This window comes from Gorilla gorilla, chromosome 11 (assembly GCF_029281585.2).
Source record: "Gorilla gorilla gorilla isolate KB3781 chromosome 11, NHGRI_mGorGor1-v2.1_pri, whole genome shotgun sequence".
Lineage (NCBI taxonomy): Eukaryota > Metazoa > Chordata > Mammalia > Primates > Hominidae > Gorilla > Gorilla gorilla.
The window spans coordinates 117,726,786-117,753,075 of record NC_073235.2 but is presented as its reverse complement, the minus strand read 5'-3'; the positions used below and the strand labels follow the sequence as shown (position 1 = coordinate 117,753,075).

The 26,290-nt window shown below is 38.6% G+C and overlaps 1 protein-coding gene across 1 annotated transcript in view; it reads left to right on the top strand.

Annotated features, from left to right (window-relative positions):
• The window catches only part of ABCA12 (ATP binding cassette subfamily A member 12), a 199,381-nt gene that overhangs the window by 41,312 nt on the left and 131,779 nt on the right, over positions 1 to 26,290 (top strand). The window lies entirely within an intron of this gene.

The window sequence follows — 26,290 nt, the reverse complement described above, 5'->3', positions numbered from 1 at the left end:
AAAATTAGACCAAGAGACACGGAGTCGTAAATACCAGGGTGAAGATATAGGAATATCTTTATTCCATAAGCAATGAAGAATGACCCATGGCAGTCAAAATATGGAGTTTTGTGCATATTAATCAGATAGTGTCAGAAGACTAGATCAGGGCAAGGAAAGGCTGGAGCAAGAAAAAGAATTACACAGTTATTGAAATTATAATATAAAAAGTAGTGGGTACTCTCATTAATGTAATTGGAGAAACAAAAATGGAGAAGAATGAGTAAGTCTTAAAGATACTGGGAAGAGGAAGTAGCAGAATATGGTAGAGACTGGATTTGGGGGACAAAGGAATGGTTTGAAATAAAAACACTCTCCTGGCTTTTGATTTGGGAGTCTGACAAAACAGAATAGTGACAATAATGATTTCTTTCATGTAACTTGTCTTTCAATTCTTGTACCAAACCTGAGAGATTAATTACTGTGATTTCCATTTCCAGATGAGAAAAATCAAAACTCTTAGAGAAGCAAGTAGAGCCCAATGATCAAACCCCCGGGCCTTTGATCAGGGTACTCAATTCAAATTTCAGCTTCACCTTTGTGTCATTGGGAAGTTAATTCTTCTGTGCCTCAGTTGGGGACAATCAAAGAACCTACTTCATAGCATTGTTGGGGAGTAAAATAAGAATAAAACTAATAAGATAGCATGTAATAAGATAATTTGTGGTATCACACAAAAGGATGCCTGCATTCTATAGATGCATATAGTAAGGGCTCAATAAAAGATTACTATGAGTAGGTAACTTGCCCAAGATTAAACAGCTGGTAAACGGCAGAGCTTCCTACTTGAACCCAGGTCTTCTGGTGTATTTGTTATACATATTGTTATGCGCGTCCGTGTGAAGAGACCACCAAACATGCTTTGTGTGAGCAATAAAGCTTTTTATCACCTGGGTGCAGGCAGACTGAGTCTGAAAAAGGAGTCAGCAAAGGAAGACAGGGGCGGGGCAGTTTTATAGGATTTGGGTAGGTAGTGGAAAATTACAGTCAAAGGGGGTTGTTCTTTTGCAGGCAGGGGGGTGGTCACAAGGTGCTCAGTGGGACAGCTTTTGAGCTAGGAGAAGAAATTTCACAAGGTAATGTCATCAGTTAAGGCAGGAACCGGCCATTTTCACTTCTTTTGTGGTTCTTCAGTTGCCTCAGGCCATCTGGATGTATATGTGCAGGCTTGGGCTCAGAGGCCTGACACATATCATGTTGCTACTGGAGGTAAAAATTAAGTCACGGGGTAAAACTGAACTATTAGTTGCTTATTAGTCAAAGAACACCACTCGTTTGTTGCAGTTCATGCTTTAAAAAACTGGTCTAGTGTTCGGAGGAAAAAGGGAAATCAATGGTTCTTATATTAGTTCTGCTAATGTAAATTATCCTAAGATTTGAGAAAGGACACAAATTGTTTTTTGGTTGCTATACTTATGTACTGAATCATATATGTGAAATTGTGCTAAGAGAAACAATGGATAAAAATCCTCTGAATGCTAAGGTAGTCCTAAAATCTTTAGCGACCTCCACTGTTAATGGACTTTGTTTCTTTTTGAACTTTAAAAGAGAGGGCACTAAAGATGCTTCATAGAACCAACATTTGAAAGAATTTTGCTCCCTGCAGTAGTAACCAAATAGCAATCACACAGAAGTAAATTGATGAGAAAATGGTTTCTGAGAGCATAAATATTCAGAGGCTTTTTGGCCTGTGCACTAATTAGTAAAATGTAGCTCTTGTGTTATTATTATGTCCTTGCTAGTAAAGGTCTAGATTTTTGTGAATGTAGCGGTTCCTAGTAGTTTTAGCCTAGTAATGCTTTTCCTTTTGACATGCTTTTGTTCCCCATTCTTAGGAAAAGGAATATGAATCTCATGAAACCGTAAGCAAGGAAAGATTATAGGGTTTATAAGGAAACTGAGCATAAATAAGGCCTGGGGAAAAAAAAATAAAGCAAAACTTGAGCCATAGCTAAAACTAATTCAACAAAAAGTAGGTGTTAATCTACTTTAGTTATTGCTATCTTGTTTCCTAGATCCCATATTATCTCCAGGAGAATGTTCTGACCACAATTTTATCCTTTCTGTTTAAAAATTTCCTAAACTCTCCCTGCTCTTTCAGTGTGCCTGGCATTTAGCAGATGTTCAATAAATATTCGTTAAATGGAGGGAGGGAGGGAGGGGTGGATGGATGGACATATATGAATGATATACATGAATGATTAATGGAATGGTTAAATCAATGAATCAATAACGTTTAAAAAAAAATTAACCCTTTTTTGCTACTAAAGCTCATTCCAGGAGACACTGTGTCACATCACTAACATAATTCAGCATTACTAATGACAAATGCATGATCTTAACCAGGAATTAGCAGTCTTTTTTCCAAGAACAGGTGTCTCCATTCTCATTTCCTCTTCCTTAATGAAATCAATTTTGCCTCTTCCCATTTATTAAAATTCTAGTTTAAGCTGATGACAAATAATGTCAAACTAAGCCTCTGACAGCTTTGTTTCCAGTCTCCCCATCAACTCATGAAAAATGAATCAAATCCAGCTCACTTCCAGCTATTGGAATCTAATAGCTTTTCATTACACTAGACTAACCCAGTTGCAATACCTAAAGAAAAATAATCAAGGAAATGTGGGTATATTACACATTTTCAACACATTTAATACTAAATCCTTTATCTTCCCTTTTTCCCAAACTGGCCGTTGCCTAATGTGGGAAATGAATTAGTCTTCTACTGAGTCATTCAAAACAGTAAGATGGCAGCCATTTTTTCCCTTCATGTCCACATCCTTTAGTCACTAAGTTCTGTCAATTTGTCCTTCCAAATGTCTCTTGAAACCCTCTGTCTCCATTTCTGCTACAATTGTCTTAGTTCAGATCTTCATTATATTATCCCATCTCCATGCATATGTTTTAGCTCCTTAAGTCTATCTTATATATTAATGCTAGTTATTTTCCTAAACAGAAATCTGTACATGCCATTTTCTCTGCTTAATATTCTTCTAACTCAAAATTACATTCAGGATAAAATCTAGACTCTAATGTGTGGCACCTAAGATTTTTCATGACCTAACTCTTCAGAGTCATCTCTTACACAGCCCCCTCTCCATCACTCATTGTCACATACTTCACACTCCAGCCACTTTCAATGAGCTGAAGGAAATGCTGCCATAGCAGCATAAATGGGATCTAGAACATTCAGTCATGTAAAATGCAGACAGCTGTCTTGCAAGGGTAATGAAATGACCAGGTGAGCCAATTGCTTTATATCTGAATTCAAGTTATTGCATTATCATGGGGCTTTTATGGTACTTCAGGCTCCTCAAGGGTTTTCTTACATTTATACCTTTGAATATATTATTCTCTCCCCTCCCTGTCATTCTCTCAGTTAGCTCCAACTTATCCTTCAAAACACATGGCAGGTACCACTTTCTCTAGCACTCACTTGCTCACTCTACTGTCTGCCACCAAGTTGTATTAGGAGCCCAAATTTCGTACTTTAATATCATACCCTGTGCATGACTCTCTTAGCGTAAGAAGAATCATGCCAATTGAAATTGTTTTGTACATATACTTGTCTTTTTTCTCCTATCTTTCTGAACTTCACCCACCACAAAACACACACACACACGCACACACACACACACGCACACACACACACACACACACACACGAAGCCTGTATGCACATTTAGGTAAGAATTTTATTTTTCATATCTATATTTGCTCTTAAGGCTCAGTCCGTTGACAAGCACATAGTAAAAATTTGTGTGTTAATCAAAGCTAAAGATCTGTATTTGCAGTAAACCATTTTAATAAATATTTGACAGCACTTTCCAATCCATGAAGAATATCCTGATCCAGTTTGGATCAGGATTGTCAGGTTCATCTTAATAGACAATATTAATAATTAACTGGGCCGGGCATGGTGGCTCACACCTGAAATCCTAGCACTTTGGGAGGCCGAGGTGGGTGCATCACCTGAGGTCAGGAGTTTGAGACAGGCCTGACCAACATGGAGAAATCCAGTCTCTACTGAAAATACAAAATTAGCTGAGCTTGGTGGTGCATGCCTGTAATCCCAGTTACTTGGGAGGCTGAGGCAGGAGAATAGCTTGAATCCGGGAGGCGGGGGTTGTGGTGAGCCAAGATTGCACCATTGCACTCCAGCCTGGGCAACAAGAGCCATACTCTGTCATAAAATAATAATAATAATAATAATAATGGTAGTTAGAGAAAGGTAAGTTCTGTGGGTCTTTGTCCTGTACAATCTTGTTGGCAGTTGGTGTGTTTACAGTGAAAACAAGCCTCACAGTTTGCCACACATGAAAATATTTATTTGCAAGCATGCACAAAAGCAGTCACACAAACCTGCTCATGAAGCTCTGCAAATACCCAGCTGTTTGTCCCTGTAGGCACTCTGATAAGGACCTTGCTGGAATGTTTTAGAGGCACACGCAACAATACATTAGCAGCAGTGGGCATTAGCTCCAGAATCATACGGTGAGTGATGGGACACAAGGCTGAATGGAACTTCTAGGCTACAGATGAACTCAGGATGGTATTAGGAGCCTGGGTTTGCTGATTCTTAGCTGTGTTCATGTAAAGATGGAGGTACATTTACAGTATTTCTAGTCAAGCCACATTAACTGACTACTTTTCATTTCACGGATAAAACCTTACTTCCAACACCCCTCATGCTACCTAACACATCCCAGGACTGACTGAAGGTACAGACAGGAGAAGCATTTCCATGCAAAGGGCTTCGCTGGCTTGAATTCTCCTAGAGGCTCTCATTTAGACTGAAGTATCCCTGGTCTGTGTATGCCTGATTTGGTAACTTCAAAAGTTAACTAACAGCCTCTGGATTGTAGATTAGAAGTAACTACAAAAGTTAATTGATAGTTGCTACGTTATAGGTTAAAATTGACTAATGTACTTAACCCATTGTATCTGGATGTATTTTAAAATGAAGTATAGACAATCTTGGATCCTTTGGCCAGTCATGATGGTGGTTTGCCATCCCCACTCCAATAGTTGGTGCACAATAAACGTAGTTGACAGCAATGGATGCTAGCCAGAATGACTGATTAGCTGAGCAAACAGTATCTCGCCCATGGCTTAAAATACTTCCCATTATTGATTTCCCCTCTGTCATTGTCTGGCCTTCAATCCAGAGATCCTGACTTCTTCCACCACTGTTACTTTTTATTCTTTATATAAAAACTACATAATGATTTTTTCATTTATATTAGGAATCTGCAATAACATAACGTTATTTGACTCTTCAAGTGCCTATGTATTTGATGTTCTTGTGGAAGCAGGTTGATGCTTTATTGAACATTTCTGCCCTTCTTCCTCCCTTCTTCATTCCCCACCCTGCCCCAATAATTCTACTTCAGTTACTTACAAATATAAAGTGCTAAAATGTCTATAGAATGAATGAATGAATGACATTCCGTGTTATGGAAGGAAGAATCTTATCCTTGTGTACGTAAAGCTAAAACGGAGGAGGCAGAATTGTTACATATATAAAAGCAAATTACTTTAGGCCAGGTCTTGTTGAAATAAATCCCATTATAAAATTGAGATTTTTGCATGATGAAATAGCACTCACTGTACCCAGAAGAATGGTAAATCTTTTACCTACAAGTTTTCATTTAATCTCTAAAATATTACTCTGAGGTAGATGCTGTTGTCTCTGGTTTGCCCCTAAGAAAAAGAGAAAGTAAAGTCAGTGGGCCAAGGTCTTAGTGTGGTAGAGTTGGAACCAGGTTTTGAGTCCAGGCCTGGGCTAACACCACACAAATCTTCACTGTAACCTATCACCAAATCTTTTTCACCAAATCTTGATTCAGTTCACTTATTTTCAGTTAACATTTAAAACAGTGAAAGTCTTGTGCATCAAAAGAATAGAAAGCTCATTGTTACTGAGAATTGGGCTTTATAGCACAAGCTTCTTACACAGGCACGAAGAACTGTATCATTCACTCATTTTAGTCAACAATGTGTTTTTTTTTTTTTTTTTGGAGACAGGGTCTGTTGCCCAGGCTGGAGTGCAGTGGCATGATCTCAGCTCACTGCAACCTCTGCCTCCTGGGGTCGAGCCATTCTTCTGCCTCAGCCTCCCAAGTAGCTAGGATTACAGGTGTGTGCCACCATGCCCAGCTAAGTTTTGTATTTTTAGTAGAGACGGGGTTTCACCATGTTGGCCAGGCTGGTCTCGAACTCCTGACCTCAAGTGACCTGCCCGACTTGGCCTCCCAAAGTGCTGGGATTACTGGTGTGAGCCACTGTGCCGAGCCCTTCAACAGTGGTTTTTTGAGTTCCTTCTCCAATCATATTGTGGCAGGTCTATATATGGCATGGCATACATATAAAACTTTGCCAGTAAGGTAAATTGACCCTCATGGAGAATTGTAACCATTACTTGGTTCCTAGGTTCAAAGGAACACATCAAGTTTTATGCAGTTGGGATGATAATAGTTACGAGACGCTTCTGGCTAAGTTTCCCCCTTTTGATGGTTAAGGATCTCCATTCAGCCTTGGGAATTGAAAAGTTTTAGTGTTAAGGCTGTTGAGGTCAGTAGGAGAGTGTCTTTGACCTTAGCATTTGTAGTTCTTTGTCCAGTTTTATATCTTTGGATTTGAAGAATTACTGGAAAACAAGTTCAAATATTTTGTTTAATTTGAGTAATAAGAAAATCAACTGTTGTGACTCAGATTGCCACTTGATAAATAAAGGGTTATTTGCACTTTTTTTTGGGGGGGGTGGTTCTGAAATAATGCAGTCTGTAAGCTGAAACTGTGAACACATATAAACATTTGCTGGCCAGGGATGGTAGCGCATGCCTGTAATCCCAGCACTTTAGGAGGCCAAGGTGGAGCACTACGTGAGCCCAGGAGTTTGGGAACAGTCTGGGCAACATAAAGTGATGTGGTTTGTACACAAAACAAAACAAACAAAAAAATTTGGCCAGGTGTGGTGGTACGTGCCTGTAGTCCCAGGTATTCAGGAGGCTGAGACGAGAGGATCACTTGATCCCAGGAGGTCGGGGCTGCAGTGAGCTATGATCATGTCACTGTACTCCAGCCTGGGCAACACAGTAAGACACTGTCTCAAAAAAAAATTGCTATCTTGGGTACAGGTCAAAGATATTCTTTATAAAAAAGATAAAAGGAAGAAAGAGAAACTTCATAATAATAAACTTGAAAATCACAAAGACCAAACCATATCAAATGATATTTTGATGGATTAATGGTAGCTTAAGGGGAAAATATGCACATGAGTTAAAGCTAGGGCACCCAGCATGACATGCCACTTAGCTTTTCAGTGAATTGAATACCCAAGATAAAGCTGCTTGTTATGTCATGTGAGCTACTCTGCCTTGGTATACCCATCTGAACTGTGGTTTTCAACCTCATTGTCCCCAAGAGAGCACCAAGATGGTAAAGTGTATAGAAATTCTATTAATAGTTAGTATACTCTAGATAAACAATGAAAATCTGTCTTACATTCATCCAAAAGAAACTGAGTGTGGTTAATTTTTTTCTTTTGTTTTTGTAAATTCTGTCCTGCTTGTTTGGTGTATAGAGACTTTGACGTAAAATTGCTTATGATACCCAAATGCAATCAGTGCTCTAAAACCATCGGACACTCTGGCTTTTCTCCTTGTCTCCCATGATGAGTCCAAGCCCTCTCTGATACCTTCGTACTGAACCCTGATGTCTTGACCTGTCACTGTGATGTCATATTCAGGAATGACCTCATACTCAGGATAGTATGCAGCCTCCTTTCCTTATAAACTTTCACATTCCACTATCCGTTACCACAAACACCTGTTCTCTGCTGGGTGACTCTAGGTGTTGCTGACTAACAGGCAGTAATTTCTATAGATATGTCAGGTATCCAGTATCTTACACATCTCAGTAACACGATCTATTAGTCTGGTTTAAGTGTACTCATCTCCAGAGAACCACTGCTATATGGAAATGCCTGTTACATAGCCAAGTTAGGGAAGAGGTTTTAATTAGAGGAGACTTCCATCAGCTTTCAGCTCACACAATATATATAGAATGACTTCGTGGAAAGAGTGTGGGGCTTGAAATTACAACTCTTATTTCAAGTTCCAACTTTGTTTACTTACAAATATCATTGAGCTTTTATTCCCTAACCCATAAGAAGGGAAATGATGTTTAGCTTCCATGGTTATGTGAATGAAGCTCAAAAGGATATTATTCGTGAAAGTACTTTTAAAGCTAAAAAGCATTAAAACACATTCTGTTACATATGTTATTATTACAGTAATTGAAAAGGAGATCCCTTGAGCAAACTCTTTAAGATAAATAACAGGTTATATGGATTCCAGAAAACTACGACAGGACTGGCAGTTAGCAGGGGGCTTGTGTGAGGTGGAATGGTGTGTCACAGGCTTGAATATTTATGCATCAGCCTCCTTAATGACTCTTCACAGGCCACTGGTCCTCCTTCCTGTCCACCCAGGCTTAAGACCATCAGGCTGCTAAATGGTGAAGAGAAAGAAGGCAATTGCTTGAACAAAGAATATTGATTGCTCTGGGCCTATGTTCCTTTGAACCCTGTAGCACAATTATAAAAGTATTATTGCAAAATATAAACAATGTGATTCAGTTTAGTAGGCAGGAGAGACAGCCTATGGTTGAAAGTTAGTACCAGCTGAGGGCTGGTGGGAGTCCTGCTTAGCGCTAAGGGGTGGGTTTTATCCTGAGGGTGGGAAGGCTGTTCAGAAAAAAGAGCATTAAAATACCAGGAAGAATTAACAGTTTTAGCCCTTTGGGAGGCCGAGGCAGGTGGATCACAAGGTCAGGAGTTCGAGACCAGCCTGGCCAAGATGGTGAAACCCCGTCTCTACTAAAAATACAAAAATTAGCTGGGCACGGTGGCGGGCACCTGTAATCCCAGCTACTCCGGAGGCTGAGGCAGGGGAATGGCGTGAACCCAGGAGGTGGAGGTTGCAGTGAGCCGAGATTGTGCCATTGCACTCTAGCCTGGCCAACAGAGCAAGACTCCATCTCAAAAAAAAAAAAAAAAAAGAATTAACAATTTCAGTAAATAATATGTAACTGCATATGGACTTGTGAAGTGGGAGTCATACTTTCATCTGAGGTCAATACAGTGTGTGTAACACTATTAATAAGAATAATTCCAATCCTCTAGTAACAAAACGCAATCCCCAATGCTCCTTTAATATCAGTTTTGTATTTGAAAATTCAAGATCCTCTTAATTGTTTTATAGGGAAATAAAACTTCATTGTCAATCTTTTCTTCCAGGTCTCTTTCTGTTCCCTGTCCTGACATTCTCTCCTGGGCTTCCTAAAACATATGTATTGTGTGTGTATATATTTAAGATATCTATATGCACATACTTTTAAATGTATAATTTCATGTGTTAGTTTGGTAATGTACTATAAAGTAGTAGGTATCAGAGCATTCCAATGTTTAAAAGTAATCCAAGGAGCAGTGTAATAATTTGGTCACCTTTATTTAGGGGGGAAACTAAATCTAAATCCCTTCCCCCATTTTTTTGTTTGTTTCTTTTCTTTTACTTTTACTTTTTCTTTTTCTTTTACTTTTTGTTTTTTCTTTTTCTTTTTTTTTTTTTTTTTTGAGACAGCGTCTTGCTTTGTTGCCCAGGCTGGAGTGCAGTGGCACGATCTCAGCTCACTGTACCTCTGCCTCCCCAGAGTTCAAGCAATTCTCCTGCCTCAGCCCCCAGAGTAGCTGGGACTACAGGCGTGCACCACCATGCCTTGCTAATTTTTGTATTTTTAGTAGAGATGGGGTTTCACCATGTTGGCCAGGCTGGTCTCGAACTTCTGATCTCAGGTGATCGGACTGCCTCAGCCTCCCAAAGTGCTGGGATTACAGGCGTGAGCCACTGCAGCTGGCCTGTTTGCTTGTATTGTTAAGAAGTGAAGGCAAACAGGCTAAAGAGAGTCAATTGACATAAACTTTAACTGAAGCTTTTGAATACAAATATGTGCAACATGAAACTGAGGGTAATTGATTTCTGTCTTTCCTGGCCAGAAACTGGCATCATAAAACTATTAATATAGGAAGCAAAAATGAATAATAAACCAAGTGATTTTCAACTTTTTGGTCAACTAACAGGAGAATTTTCCAGCACTGGTTGAGAAAAGGTTTAAAATAATACGGTTCTGAGGGGGAGGAAAGAGGGACTTAGAACATTTTTCAAGGATTACCTTGTAGTTCTAGTACTCTGTATGAAACCACAGTTACTGCAGCAAGCAGGAAAATGGAGCATCGAGTGGAATACAGCACTTAAGATACCATCTTGACTTCCCAATGGAGCAGCCCACTGGATGTGACAAGAAGTGGCTGTTATTTATGGCTGCTGACTGGGCTGCCTCCGGCATATCATTTACTCTTACAGTGTCTTCCTTTTCTAGCCTATAAAGTGTAAATAAGGGATTTTTCTCTCTTAAACAGCCTAGGGTGATTGTTTCTTAGATTTATAAATATATATATTTAAAGCATTTTGAAATTTAAGTAAGAATGTGTCTTAGTTCTATGATAAATCCTATGATAAATTTCTGACTCAGTTGCATCTTTTTTTTTTTTTGAGACCAAGTCTTGCTCTGTTGCCCAGGCTGCAGTGCAGTGGCACAATCGCAGCTTACTGCAACCTCCGCCTCCTGGGTTCAAGCAATTGTCATGCCTCAGCCTCCTGAGTAGCTGGGACTACAGGCACGCACTACCACGTCCGGCTAATTTTTTGTATTTTTGGTAGATATGATATCTCACTATGTTGCCCAGACTGGTCTCAAACTCCCTGCCTCAGGTGATCCACCTGCCTTGGCCTTCCAAAGTCCTGGGATTACAGGCATGAGCCACTGCACCTGGCCCTTAGTTCAGGGAATTCATCACTGTATATTTTTAAAGGAATTTTAAGTAACTACATTAAAGTTACTAATAATATACCTTATTTTCCTGTAAGCAAGCAGAGCAGGAAAAATGATTTAGGAATAAAGATGCAAAGTTTTTTCAATTACATGTGGGATTCCTCTAATTACCGTATATAGCACAAAGAAAATCCCCAACTAGCCGAGTTGTTATAAGAATTAAAGACAATACATGTCACATATAGGGAAACATATTAGGAATACAATAAATGGTAGTCATTAGTCTATTTATCCCCAACCAGTATTTTGGTATTAATCCTATCGATATATCTAAATTTAATTTCTTTTCAGCTTTTTATGTTGTGTCTGATTTCATCAGCCTATCTTAATGTTGAAAGCCACTTGCCTGGAATTTAACGCTTCTGTTCATTTATTTCCCTAAACATTTTATTAAGTAACACAAGATTAAAAACTGTACAACCTCACCAAAAGGAAATATTAAAAGGGTCTGATGCTCAGGGGGAATCTGTGAATGTCTAGGAGCAATAAGCAAAAGCTGGCAGCTCATTTTGACCTGAGTGAAACAAAACAAGGGGGGCAATAGAAAGGGAAAGAAATAATTGGACTGGGAGACATTAATGACATTTGCCCTGAATCAACTGTTCCTTTAAGCATACTAAGCAGTCAATGATAAACTTATACCAATTCTGATGTTTGAAAATTGGAGATCAGTTCAAGCTTTCAGATATCTTCCACGTTTCATTTCTATTATTTATCCATCAATATTTTCCACAGCAGGCACCGAGGAGTTGATACCGAACACTGGCTGTTTAGTAAGGTTCCCTCACTTACATTTTATTGTTTTAGAGCCAGGAAAAAGTGCTGTGACTTCTGAGTTCTCATCCTTCTGTTTCACATAGTCACATTTTTCCAAAAAGAAATCCACCACTGTCTACAGGAAGATTTTCTTGTGTGCTATATTGCACCTTCTTGCATCTTTCACCTTTTCTATATATTGAACCAGGAAGAAAAGAGGTATGAGGGTTGCAATTTTAGTATCTGTTATCTCTGCAGATGAAGCACTTGAAGACTTTTTCCCATCCTTCTGTTTTTCTCCATATCATTAGGCTAAAAGAATAAAAGCCATCTGTCTGCCTGAAACACAGAAGGGGCTACTGAAGGTTCACTAAATATGCATAAAAAAGGACAAGAGGGAAGAGGCAAAATATACCATGTTACCTAGATCATGTGCTGATTCACATCCCACTTTCTTTTAATTTTTGGACCCGTGGGTAGGATTTAATTTTATTGTTGCCTTAGAGAAGTCTAGTCTTGGGAGTTTCAAACTAGGAAAAGAGGAGTAATTGCCTGAAAGGTATTGTATTAATTTAGATCTAATTCTTAGGTATAATGGCCCAAAATAAAGATGGAGTGACTAGGATTTGTTTCGCTCCGCTATGAACCTTGTGTTTTTTTCCTATTTCTCATTATTCTCACTAAGAGTAGAAACAGTTATAGTTTTGTTGTCCACCAGCAGTATCTCCACATTATGGACATAGAAGATGTTCAATAGCCATGTTTGGATTGAATGAATGAATGAATGAGTAATGATTCTCCATTGTGGGTGTAGACACACAGACTGGATCAATATCTACACAGGAATAAACAACAAAGGGGATACTTATCAACTAGGACTGCATAAGAACTGGGACTTTAAGATTCAAAATGAATTTGAAGGCAACATTACCTGAAATGTGAAAGAGTAACAAGAATTCTATGATAGCATCCATACAGTAAAATCATATGAAACTATTAGATCAGTATTCTCTCAAGGAAGACAAAGGCTAAACACAATGCTACATGATCTCAAGTTACTTTGCTCTACCAAGTGGCAGACTGCTGGCCTGAGTTTGCCAGTGAAAGCTATAGGAGTCAAGGGGAATGAATGGGATTGTTTTCCCTGGCTATTGTTTTTAAAAATCTTAAGAAACTGCAGAATAAGACTGAACCACTAATAAAGCGGTATCATTTACTATTAATCGTGAGAATATCTTTCAAGAGCTGCCATCTGGCTAATGACTAACCTGTTTTTTAAAAATGCGAGAAGAGAGATCTTGGGAATTCACATTAGGAGTTGAGCAAATTTTACGTTTCACAAGAAAAAGCAATCACTGCACAGGCAGCAAACGTGGTATCGTTTTAATAAATTAGGTTGTGTCTTTCTAATCTGTGGAAATTCCTTGAAAGGATTGACTGAATATCTGTGGTTAGGAGCATCTAGTGCTTCACGTTTTTTGTGTGTGATCTTCCCACAAGGCTATGAACAACTGTTGCATTAAGTAATTTGAGGTATAATTTAATAATAGATAAAAGGTCCGATCTCGGATTCCAAAAACCAGCTGAGATGGGCAAATATGTAAAATGAGAGCACAGCATTCATCGAACAGTGAGTTGACTTTTAGAAACCTAGAGACAATTTAAAAATATATTTGTTAATAATTCAGAAGCAATACAAATAAATGGCACATGTTTGCCAACAACCAGAAGTTTGAAGGATTATGAGAAACTCTTGAAGGACTTAATTTAGCTCGGTAATGGAGTAAACACAATAGCAGATGATGCTCAGTGGAGAGAAGATAGAGGTAATACATAATGGAACAGTTTGGAGTTATGCATTTAATGAGCTCTGAATTAGCTCTACCCCTCAGGAAGAGAAATCCCAGCTAGTATCATAATAAACAGGGCAAGGAGGACAGTGCGTAAAAAAATAAAACCTAGGTAAATGAGTTACCCACAAAATTGACAAAACCAGAGAATGGAATTTAGCAACTCAGAGAGCATTGTTATAAAGCTGTTCTTGAACTGGCTTGTAGGTAAGCTTACGTTGTAATGAGCTGTCTCTGGTACTTTGTAACTAAAACCTAGTAATGGTCGAATGCAATTCCAATACATCATTATTAAGAAAATTGTGAAATATTTCAAACACATTGGCAAGCACAAAAATAACAGACCTTCATGTATCTACTGCCCAACTTTATCAGACTCTAATATTTTGATGTCATATTTGCTTCAGCATCTATTTGTGTTATCATTTAAAAGAAGTCAAACATTAAAGGTACCTTGGAGGCCCCTGTGTAAACCTAGTAGGTTCCATTTTCTCCCTCCCTTCCTGCCTCCTTCCTTCTGTTCCTGAAGGAAATAATTATCACTAATTCAGTGTGTAACATTCTTATGCTTGTTTTATATTTTTTACTGTATGTTTATATACTTGACTACATCACATAGTATTATTTTGCAAGTGTCTAAATGTTATGTAAATGGCATCCCACTCACACATCCTTTTGTATTAAGCTTTTTGGGCTCAACATTATGTTTTGCTCAGCACTGTGTTGTGTAGTTTATCTCCATTGATTTAGGCAGCTTGAGTTTATTCACTTTGACCCATCTACTCCATGTATAAATATATCACAATCTATTTGTCCATGGTCTTTTGATGAACACTTTCAATTTATTACCATAATGGATATTCTTTTATATGTCTCCTTTTGCACATGTGTGTGTTTTTCTAGAGTACCTCTCTAGACTTAGGCACATTTTTAAACTTTGTCAAATGTGGCCAAATGCTTTCCATACTAGCTTTATCAATTTACTTTTCCCCACCATGGGATGAGAGTTCCCATTCCTCCATATCCTCTCAACACTTGTGTTTTAAACTTTTGCCAATCTGATAGATGTAAAACGGAATCTCTTGGTTTTCCTGTGTATTTTTCTGAAGTGTTTTCTTTTCAGAAAAAAAAGAACTTTTTCTTAAAAAAAAACAAATACTAATTGCTATGTTAAAATATTTTTAATGATAAATTTTAACTGTACAACGTGGGAACATACCACCAGGGAATTTTTCTCTGCTATTTTTCCCCTTAATGAGACAGTAACTTTGACGAAAAATGGATCTGCAAAGAGGGAGGGAGAAGGCCAGTAACATGTTGTGGGATACAAAGCAAGCCACGGGTCACATAAATTGTCTCTTTGCGATTGGCAGAGGTCTTGGTAAGGAAATCTTTGGTTGAGGAAAAAAGTCAAGTCTGATGAGAAGATGGGGTTTTGCTACCTGTCAGCAGTGCTGCTGGAAAGAAAAGGTTGTGACACACATTTTCCACTGGTGGGCTGTCACAAGTATCATTTGTAAATAGATGGAATATGAATACCAAAGACCTAAATATTACACAAACTGTTGAGGAGTGATAGGATCTGGAACCAGACTTCGAGCCTCCCGAGTGAATAGACCATCTGTTGAATTAAAGAAGTGACTAAGCTTCTGCCTTGATGAGGTCTATTTGTTTTCCATACAATGATCCCAGCAATAAATTTCATTGGCTTTTAGTTTTACACCATAGCACACAAAATTCATTGTGATAATAACTGAGTCAGATTTCCAAGTGAAAAGATAGTTGTTAGTAACATACCTCTATTGGGGTAATTACTAAAATTTGTTTTCTCCATTTCATTACTTTTAATGGGTTATCAAAATTATATTTTGATTTCCAAACATAATCTTCATTTTAAGTGCTTAATACTTGAACATGCTCATCTCCTTTTATAGGGGATTCTTCTACTTGGAACAGTTGTGATGGATGGATGGCCCAGATTTTTTTTTTTCCTGCATAAGTGAGGAAACTGACTCAAGATACAGGGTTATGGTTGCACAATAAATCATTTGCAAATCTAGGATTAAGAGGATGCTTTTTGACTCTCGCTCCTGTCTGAACCTTCACTCACTAGAGTACTTCCTGAAAATTTTGCCAATATATAGTTCCGGGCAATAACTCATAAGTTAGTTCAGGTTACTAGAAGGGCAAAGATTTGGGGAAGAAGTTGAAAAGGGCATTTTCTCTGATTAACTCCTAAGAACTTTACACTGTTTTCATTATCTTTCTTGGTATTCTGTACACTGGTATCATGATGATGGTGGCCCAAATTGGCAGTGACCCCTTTAGAAGTGGCGAAGGGAGAACATTACTCAATTTTCCCCCCTCTTTGCCTGCAAGTGGCAAACACCTCCATCTCCCTCCTGCTAAGGATTGGCCACTGGAATAATGGATCACTTTCACTGAAGCTCCCATGCATTGGTAGTGGGGGGTAAATACACTCTCACATTTGACTCACTAAAGTGAAGCCCTAAAGTGCCTGACAAGTGTGATTTCTCTCTGTATAGTAAAAGCTATATCTATCCCAGTACATTTATTTTTTTATTTATTTTTATTTTTATTTTTTGAGACAGAGTCTCGCTCTGTCACCTAGGCTTGAGTACAGTGGCATGATCTCGGCTCACTGCAACCCCCACCTCCCGGGTTCAAGTGATTCTCCTGCCTCAGCCTCCCAAGTAGCTGGGACTACAGGCACGCACCACCACACCCAGCTAATTTTTGTATTTTTAGTAGAGAGGGGGTTTTACCATGTTGACCAGGATGTTCTCGATCTCCTGACCTCATGATCGGCCCACCTTGGCCTCCCAAAGTGCTGGGATTACAGGCGTGAGCCTCCACGCCTGGCCTATTTATTTATTTTTATTTTATTTTATGGACACTGTGAACTCGGTAAATGATCACGTTTCTGTATTTCTTTGACACCCAGATCCAAATTTGTGGCCAACCTCTATCAATACACAGACCTCTGGCCCATATTATTGTATTGGCTTTATTTTTTCCTATCCTTGTTTGTTCTCATTCTGAGTCCCTCATTATTTTTCCCTATTATAGAGTGTGTACTTTAATAAGCCTCCTAAAATCCTTCTACAATGAAACTCCCTTCTTCAGGCAATGTCTGAGATAGGTTTTGCTGAGGGACTCCCACAAATAGTAATGCACAAACACTAAGATGCTTGCTGAATTACCATCTTTAAGCCATATTAGTAAGGTGACAGTTTACAAATAAGTTTTAGTACATTAAGACTTGAAACCAAAATATTTTCTTATGTAAGACGTTTCTTCCTGAGAGGAGGAAAAACATCTTTTCAGCTGGGAATATGTGAGATCATGGATTAAGGTTCTGTTTTCCAAAGTGTGCCCCATGGAATATTCATTCCCAGGATATTATCCAATGCTACCCTAAAAAACAGGGAGAAAAATTTAAAGAAGGAAAGGAAAACGTTCTGTAATCAGATCATGGAAATCTGGAATTAACCAAAGTTATTCAGGTTTTTTACTGAAAAACTTTTCAGAGTCTTTAATATGCAAATATATTCTGGCTTTCCCAGAAGGGGAGATAGAGTTTAGTTTCCTAAACTCATTTGGCCCCAGAGTCTGGTTTAGAGGAATCCCTGATGCTTCCCCACTCTACTCCTCCAAACCCCAACATCACATTGGAGATCATAGTAACAGGAGAGGAATTAAATCCTCAACTCGCTCTCTCAGTGCAGGCTTTGTGAGTTAACTCCTAGATGCCTAGGTGATCAGCAACACAGTTAACTATGAGCACAGCACTTCCCTCCTCAATCAGAACAGATGCAGTGGCACTGCAGGAAGTACCACTCCCCCAGTGTACCATTCCTCCAGGGTACCCCTCCTTTCCTGGATGCTAAGTGGTGTTGCTGGATCTGTGGAAAGGGAGAATATCTCAGAGCGGGGGGGGCTGCAACTGATGGGGCTCAGCATAGTGGCTCTTTACCCACCAGCACCAGGCCTTTCTGATATGACCAATCAGCACGGTCATACCCAGTGTATGCATACCCAGCTTAATTCAGACCTGCCCAGAGGCTAAAAACCATCTTCCTGGTTAGCTGCATCTAAGGAGAATTAGGAGGCTAAATTTTAAAGGGAGAATGTCCTACAATGAAATGAGATTCTAGGGGTCTATTTAAAAAAAATTAATTTATATTTAGAGGGGAAAAATAGTTGTCAGGATTCTATTTGCAAATGGCCATAGCAGGGAGATTTTTTAAAAATGCAATCGTGAATCTTTGTTACTAAAAGACAAGTTTCAGAAAAGCAAAATGTCAGTTACTGTAAGGCTTATCTAACAAGACTAATAAACCCTACTCACCCCAGATGAGCTGTAGAACTCAACATTCCTTGTTTCTTTTCTTTCTTTCTTTCTTTTTGGAGGCAGAGTCTTGCTCTGTCACCCAGTCTGGAGTGCAATGGCACGATCTTGGCTCACTGCAATCTCCGCCTCCTGGGTTCAAGCAATTCTCCTGCCTCAGCTTCCCAAGTAGCTGGGGTTACAGGTGCCTGCCACCACGCCCAGCTAATTTTTGTATTTTTAGTAGAGACAGGGTTTCACCATGTTGGCCAGGCTGGTCTCGAACTCCTGACCTCGTGATCCGCCCACCTTGGCCTCCCAAAGTGCTGGGATTACAGGCGTGAGCCACTGCACCTGGCGAAGAACTCAACATTCTTTGTTAAGTGGAAATGTTTTGAAAGTATGAGTGAGATTTTTATTTTTAAACTTCCCCCAGATTCAGTTCACAAGGGAGTTTATTATCTGCCATGTATTTGTTACTGTTATGTCTCCCAGCCTTGAATCAAAACATTTTGTTTAAAATTTAAATAGACCAGGCCATGATCTTTGGAACCCATCACCCAGCAGGGTCTCCTTAACATTCAGAAAAGAAGGAGCTACATTTTGGTCTGGACATGCAGGAAGGTGGGGTTATGGAGTCTTCTGGGCTAACCATCAATTCAAGTGTACACTAAAGGGTCAAAGAGATAACATCCAAAGAGACAGCAAGGTCCTGAGTCCAGACTGCCTTCTAAAAACTCTGCTTCCCTTAAAAAATAATAACAGCAATAAGCCAACAATATAAAGAAGGCAGAGATCTTTCCCCAATGCCTCTTGCCTATAGTTTCATAGCCAGAGTCTCAAGGTACAAAAAATGTCCCTATGTCCTATCCATAGGGACACTTTTTGTACTTTTCAAAATCCGTCTGGCTGTGGTACTTGGCAGCAGCTATGAGGGATGCAGAGGATGTCAGAAAGATCCCGACATTGTAGGACACCCACCCAAATGACCCAAAGTTTGTTCTTGTTCCCTGTGGCTGTAGCAATTGAACATATTCAGGTGCCAACATTTTGAGTACAGGAACTCCTTAATCACTGCTTTCAGGGTTAGGCGTCTTGCCTCAGCCCTCATTACCACCTACAGTCTACCTTTTTGCCAATGGATTTGAACTTGGAAAAGAATCTGTGCTATGAAGCAAGACTTGCCCGGGGAGAAGGAGGGAGAATGTATCATGGCACCACACCCACTGAGCACACAGTAATTTAAACACTACACCGGTTGATACAGGTACATATTATGAATTACTAGGAAGAGAAGTGCATCATCATGCAACACTCCAAACCATTCACTGGCTCAAGGCACGAGCCGGGAGACCAGGTCGAGCAGGGAAGCCACAGCCAGCAAGTGGAAAATAAGATGAATGATGCAAGAGAAGCCCGATGAGCAATGGTAACTCATGGTTCCATGGGGCCTTGTGTCTTCAATGCTTATAGTACCTTACACAAGCATTGCCTAATTGATCTTCCCTGTGCCCTGTGAGATGGCAAAATCCATTATCTTCAATTTGGGAGATGTGGAAATAGAGTCCTAGGTTAATTTACCCCCTGGTGATTCAGTGATTCAACAGCAAAACTAGAAGTGTACCTGTTTTTCAAATTCTCAGTCTCTTTCCACCTCCAAGATTCTGAAGCTTAGCTGAACATGTTGTTTTCATTACTGTAATCTATCATATAGTTCTAGATCCATCTCTGGCATTTTATTATTTATGTTTGTTTATTATTAATTATTTATTTGGACTTTGACCAAATTGCTTGATTTCTCGGAGGTTATCTACAAAATGGGCATAAACCCTCACCCTGCCTATCTTACAGAATTGTCATGGAGCTTGTATGAAATGATGTATGTTAAATTCCTTCAAAACCATGAAGATTTATTTTTTATTTTATTTTATTTTATTTATTTTATTTTATTTTATTTTATTTTATTTTATTTTATTTTATTTGAGACAGGATCTCACTCTGTTGCCCAGGCTGGAGTGTTGTGGCATGATCATGGCTCACTGCAGCCTTGAACTCCTGAGCTCAAGCGATTCTCCTACCTCAGCCTCTGGAGTAGGTGGGACTGCAGGCACATACCACCATGCCGAGATAGTTTGTGGGCTTTCTTGAGTGTATATTTTTTGTAGAAACAGGGTTTCGCCATGTTGCCCAGGCTTTGTCTCGAACTGCTGGGCTTAAGCAATCCATCCGTCTTGGCATCCCAAAGTGCGAGAGTATAGATGTGAGCCTCTGCTCCTAGCCGAAGGTTTATTTTTTAACCAATGTCTTTTGTTTGTTTTCAAACATACACTTTTTAGTACACAATATTTCTGGCAGTTCAGGAAAACAAATTTCTATATGCATTTTACTTAATAAAACTGTGATGACCTTGTAAACCAGATTCACATACTCTCTCTTTTTTCTGTCTTTCCATAATAACCCAGAGTAATATTTTTTAACTGTTAAGATGAACAATTTTTAATCATCATTCTCAGTAAACTATCACAAGGACAAAAAACCAAACACCGCATGTTCTCACTCATAGATAGGAATTGAAAAATGAGAACACATGGACACAGGAAGGGGAACATCACACTCTGGGGACTGTTGTGGGGTGGGGGGAGGGGGGAGGGATAGCATTAGGAGATATACCTAACGCTAAATGACGAGTTAACGGGTGCAACACACCAGCATGGCACATGTATACATATGTAACTAACCTGCACATTGTGCACATGTACCCTAAAACTTAAAGTATAATAATGATAAAAAAAATTTAAAAAAAGATGAACGATTTTTCAAAAAATAGAAGAATGAACCCTACTTAACACCTTTCTTGGTGCCAAGCACACAATACCTGCCCGTAAATATTATTGAATAGATGGCGAATGGATTCACTTTGTGGATAATAAATCCAGAGGTTGACATTTATGGATGTCAATGTGTATTAGTTAGATTTTCAGAAAAATCAATACTGAAAGGCCCTACAACAATAAATATTATTGATTTTATTAATCAATTAAATCTATCTATTTTACAAGGCATGTGAATATAATGCAATATTATCCCTTGAACTTACTATAACATTGGAATACAATTTGAATCTTTGTCCTACAAACGATAAACATAACGATGTATATTAGGTTAGAGTCTTGAGTCATGCAGTCTTCCTCGGACTCCCCCAGGGGTTCCTACAGCCACACATTTATTCACATATTTAAAATTGTTTACAATGTGTGAAGCATTGTGCTAAGAACTATGTAAGGTTTTTTCTTTCTTTTAAATAGCTTTTTTTTTATCCAGTCTCTTAAAAAGACGCAATTTTACTAGGTTAGAGTCCCTATTAGCAGGTTCGAAGTCATATTGGTTTTCAGCCCTAGGCTGAAGTCACTCTAGGCCACATAGGTGTAGAAGCCCTCATTCCGAGGGACTGGAATCAGGAAGAACTGGTGTATTTGATTTTGTCTGAAGGTGGGTGGTGGACAGGACACCTCCCCTCAGTAAGTAGACTGATCCCTCAAATGAAAGGTGCATGTGAAGGAGAACAGGAACAGATCTACAGGCTCCTGATATAATGTTACGAACTACTTTGAAAGGCCAAGTTTATATCATTTACAATTTAACTTGTCTTTTCAAATGTAACCGAGAACAAAATGTGCTTGAAAACTACAAGAAGATTTAAAAAAAAAAGTTAATAAATTATTACAAATATGCTTCTAAGATTCATTTCCTTTCCTATGCTTTGAAAATTCACATTTAGGTATTTGATTGTTTACGGGTGATGTTTTTGATATGCTTCTCTCATTCTGTACTCTTGATATGGTGTTAAGTCCCTGTTGTGGTGCTTGACAAGGAGACATTATTTGCACGATCAGAAGGCCTGACGCTTGTTCTGTCACTGTGACCCTGTATCCAAATAAATTAAAAAAAAAAATGCTCTCAAATGAGTAACTCCATATTTTTTTTAAAAAAGTCAGAATTTTCCTTCCAAAATGTATCATTCTATTCTTCGCTGGGGTAAAGACTAAATGCCTTTCACCTGGAAATATAAAAATACCAACTAGGTTGTCTTCTGACCTGTTTTGAGAAAAACAGAATGAAACAGTGGAAAGTGTCCGATTCTACCATTGCTATAATATGTACAAATGTCACCAAGACAGGCTACAGAATATTTCTGGAGCCTAATGATTTCAAATGGAAGTATCTTCATTCCTGATAAGACCGTGGCATAACTTTCTGCAATAATAAAATAAATAGAAAATAGCACTCCTCTAGACAGTGCCAGTGAGCAATGTGCTCCTGAATTTATTGCGGAAGTGAGTCAAAATTCTTCTATGGTGGTGAAAAAGACAAAGTAAAGGAAGACATTGAGAGACAACTGCATTCTTGGCTGCATCAATGAATACAGAGAGGGGAGCAGGGAGGAAAGGCAGCAGCAGGAGGAAAAGGGAAAAGAAGAATTGGAAATTGAATGAAAAGAGGAAGTAGTGAGTGAAAAGGAAAGAAGAAAACATTAAGAAGTAGAGGAAAAAGAATTTAGTCTATTAGATGCAATGAGGGAAGAGGAAAAGAAGCATGGGGGAGAAAGTGAAAACAGGAAGTGAACAAGGCAGGAGAAGGAGGGAGATGCCTGTAAGAAAGGCTATCCTTCCAGGAGTCAGCAAACTACAGCCCGTGGGCCAATTCCAGCCTATTGCCCGTTTCCGTAAATAAAGTTTTATTGGAATACAACCAGGCTCATTGAGGTACCCATTGTCTATGGCTGCTTTCATACTATAATTGCAAAATTCAGTAATTGTAATGGAGACAGTATGGCCCACAAGCTTAAAATATTTACTGATTCTCATGAAAAGCTTTGCAGTCTAATCCAGTGGTTCCCAAACTTCACTGTGCATCAGAATTACCTAGAGAGCTTATTAAAACACAGATTGATGAACCCCACCCCCAGAGTTTCTGATTAAGGAGATCTGGGGTGGGATCTGAAATTTTTATTTCTAATAAGTTCCCAGGTGACACTGATGTTGTTGGTCCAAGGATCAAACTTGGAGAACCATCACTCTAATCTTTACATTCTGTCACACTGACAGTGTTCAGAATAGATTCTTTTGAGAGGAAAGGAAAAGGAAAATCAAAATTGATCTCCCTTTGAGGTAAACATTACGTATATCCATTGATATCACAATTATTTCCAAAGCATACATTTAAAAAATTCTTAGAACTGATTCTTTTTGTAATTCTAGTTTCATTCTTATAGCAATGAAAAATGAATCTGATTTACTTTAAAGTTGAGTTAATTGGTGGTTTGTTCCCAAAATTGTTTCAAAGTTTGGTTTGATTCAACTCCTTGAAATAACGTGGACTGTGTCAGTGTTATGATTGTACGGTGTCAATGAGGTAGACTGTATCCATTCAATGAGAATGACCTCTCTCCACCCATGGGTGGCTGGCTGCTCACTGCCTTTGCCTGGGGCCCCTGAGAAACTAAGCCATAACCAGCTTAGGATTTTGCCAACCAACACATACCTCACCCTACTCCCAGATGATGCTGACATCTTCTGAATTCGACCCTATGAAATTGGCAGATTCTTCAATAGCTTTTCTTCTGGAGATGGGCATGAATGTTATCCTGGGATGAGACTTTTGGGAATCATGGTACCATTGACTTTATCCTGCTTAAACACTCTATCTCAAAATGCTGCCTGAGATTTTTTTATTTTTATTTTTACTTGTATGGGGCTGCCATGGTTTGCACAATCATGGTCTTCCTTTACTTGTGTCCTTAAATTTGTGCTTTGGCTGGGAACATAGACCCTCAATTATTAGCTTTAATTTTGCAATTCCTATGCTTGCTGCATGGAAGTTTCGTGAAAGAAAGAGAGAGGCTCCTCTTTTTTCTTTATCCTAGCACTGGGGAACTTAAAGGGGAATGTAATTTCAGAACTGAAAGTGCCAGAAACACCTTCAAGGATAGAATGCGCTGAAGTCAAAATTAGCAGCTCTTTAAAATGTGTAATGGTTTGATTCCACCATTGCTCTTTTTATTTGTATACATAACTGAGATGGGAAGAGAATGGAAAAAATATCATTTTTTTTACAAGAAAGCTACAGGAAATTTAATTCTATTTAATTCAGACATTACTTCTAGATGATTTCCAGAATTTATGAAAAGTTGATGTATATGAGAAAGTATATTATAGATGTCAAGGAAGGATGAATAACATAAGTAAATGTTACATGCCTAGCACAGTACATGGGATACAGTAGATACTTAATAAATCACCGTTATTGTTGTTGCAACAGGCACCTTTACATTGATGAGGGTATAGGCCTTGATTAAAAGATTATGGCAAAACAAATAACGCAAGCCATCCATGCTCTGCATGGCACTTTGTTAGCTGAAACTTGTGCATGCCTGAATCAATTCCTCATTTGCACGATCCCAAGTAACATGTTAAAAATCCATTATCAAAAAACTGTGCAAAGCATAGACTGTCTATACTTTCAACACCATGGGAGTTTATTTTTAAAGAAACTCTGTGATGAATTTTCCTATAAATTAGGTTTGTCCTCTGTAGATATCATACCAAAGAATGTGGGTTAAATTCCTTCGAATTCCTCTCAAATCATTTGCAATTTGTAATGAATGCCAGGAAAGGTAATTTGGATGTCACCGAAAGCTTTTTTTTCCATGACATCTTTTTCCTTCTTTCCCTGTCTTTGTATTGCAATATGGCTTTTCTTGAGTGTCTCATTTTTTTTCAGTACTGCCTGACTCAGCCACGCCATCATGCTGATAAGTGGCATAGAGCAGAGGGGTCATCTGGTCATCTTTCTGTTGCCCTTCCATCTATCTTCCATTCAAATCAGCCACTCCATGTGTTTGACAGAGAGTAGTAATAAGTTCATTTGCAGCCCCATACCCTGAGTGAGAGGTTACAATGGAGATCTGTGTAACAGCGTGCATTACCATGAATGGTGAACCTCCACTGCAGACTTTTAAAGGTCTTGCCATATGCAGTTCACTGTGGTAAAATTTTGTTTCGGAGGGATGACATGAAAAGCTAACAGGAGGTTTAGCAGCTACTCTCTATTTTATTCAGGGAATTGCATACGGTGAAAACATTAGTGGGAAATTATTATTGGTTCACTGCAATTTTCACTTAGGTTTAACATTAGGAAAGGCACCAATCTCTCTGGTGTCAAAGAGGGTCCACATGGAAGGAACTAGTGAATAGTTTGGTGGGCTTCAGTTCTCTCCAATTTCTTCTGAGTTTTCAAATCTTTCATTCATACTGGTATTAATTTTTAAACTATTTTTTTCTACAGTTACTGTGATAAATTACCCCAAACTGAGTGTCTTAAAACAACACAAACTTATTATTTTACAGTTCTGGAGGTCAGAAGTCCAGAATTTGGTCTCAGCGAGCTAAAATCCAAGGTGTCAGCAGGGCTGCACCTTCTAGAAGAAAAGCTGTCTTCTAGATTGTTCTAGTTAGAAGTTCTAGAGGCTCCCCATATTCCTTGACTTGCAGCTTTTTCCGCCATCTTTAAGGTCAACAGGAGAGCATTCTCCAATCTCTCTTTTTCCCTCTTTGCTTTTCTTCTGGCAAGCTTTCATATTTTCCCTTCTTTATTTTTTTCCCCCAGCTCTTTCTTTATACAGACCTATATTTAAGTTACTGGAATCAAATACCTATTTATTCTTTCTACTGGTAGATTAATGCATGGCCGTGTTGCTCTTACCATTCTCTCTTTCTCTCTCTCTCTTTTTTTACTTTTCTCCTTTCTCTTTAAAATGAAAACAGACCTGTACGGGCACTCTTTTTTTTTTTTTTTTTTTTACACATTCATGCGGAGATTAAAGTTTTGCTTTTTAGCCTTAATTTTCCTAAACTTGCCTTTTTTGAAAGTTCATTGTCTGTGTATTCCCCCAAAGGAAGAAATCTAGTGTTTTCATAGCAAACCTAATTGTGAAAAGATGTGTATTTCCCAGCTTGCCTATTGTCATGACTCGTGTGTATGCCATCATTGTATTTTATAAAGGAAATGTTAAAGTTTACAAAACCCCTCACTGTGAAAATTACTGTTTTGTATGACTTTAATTTTGGAGAAAATTTGCATTTTCATTCATACCATCCACTATTGGTTTTTAAATGGGAAAAAGAAGTTGTGTATATAGGATAATTAAAATGTTGAATTTTAAAGAGACCAAAAATAGCTCCTGGTTTTTGGAAGAATGGCTGAACTTATACCTACTTTGATTACAAAAGAAGACATGTAAATTGTGATAAAACACAGTTAATATACAGTCAAAAGGAAGAAAA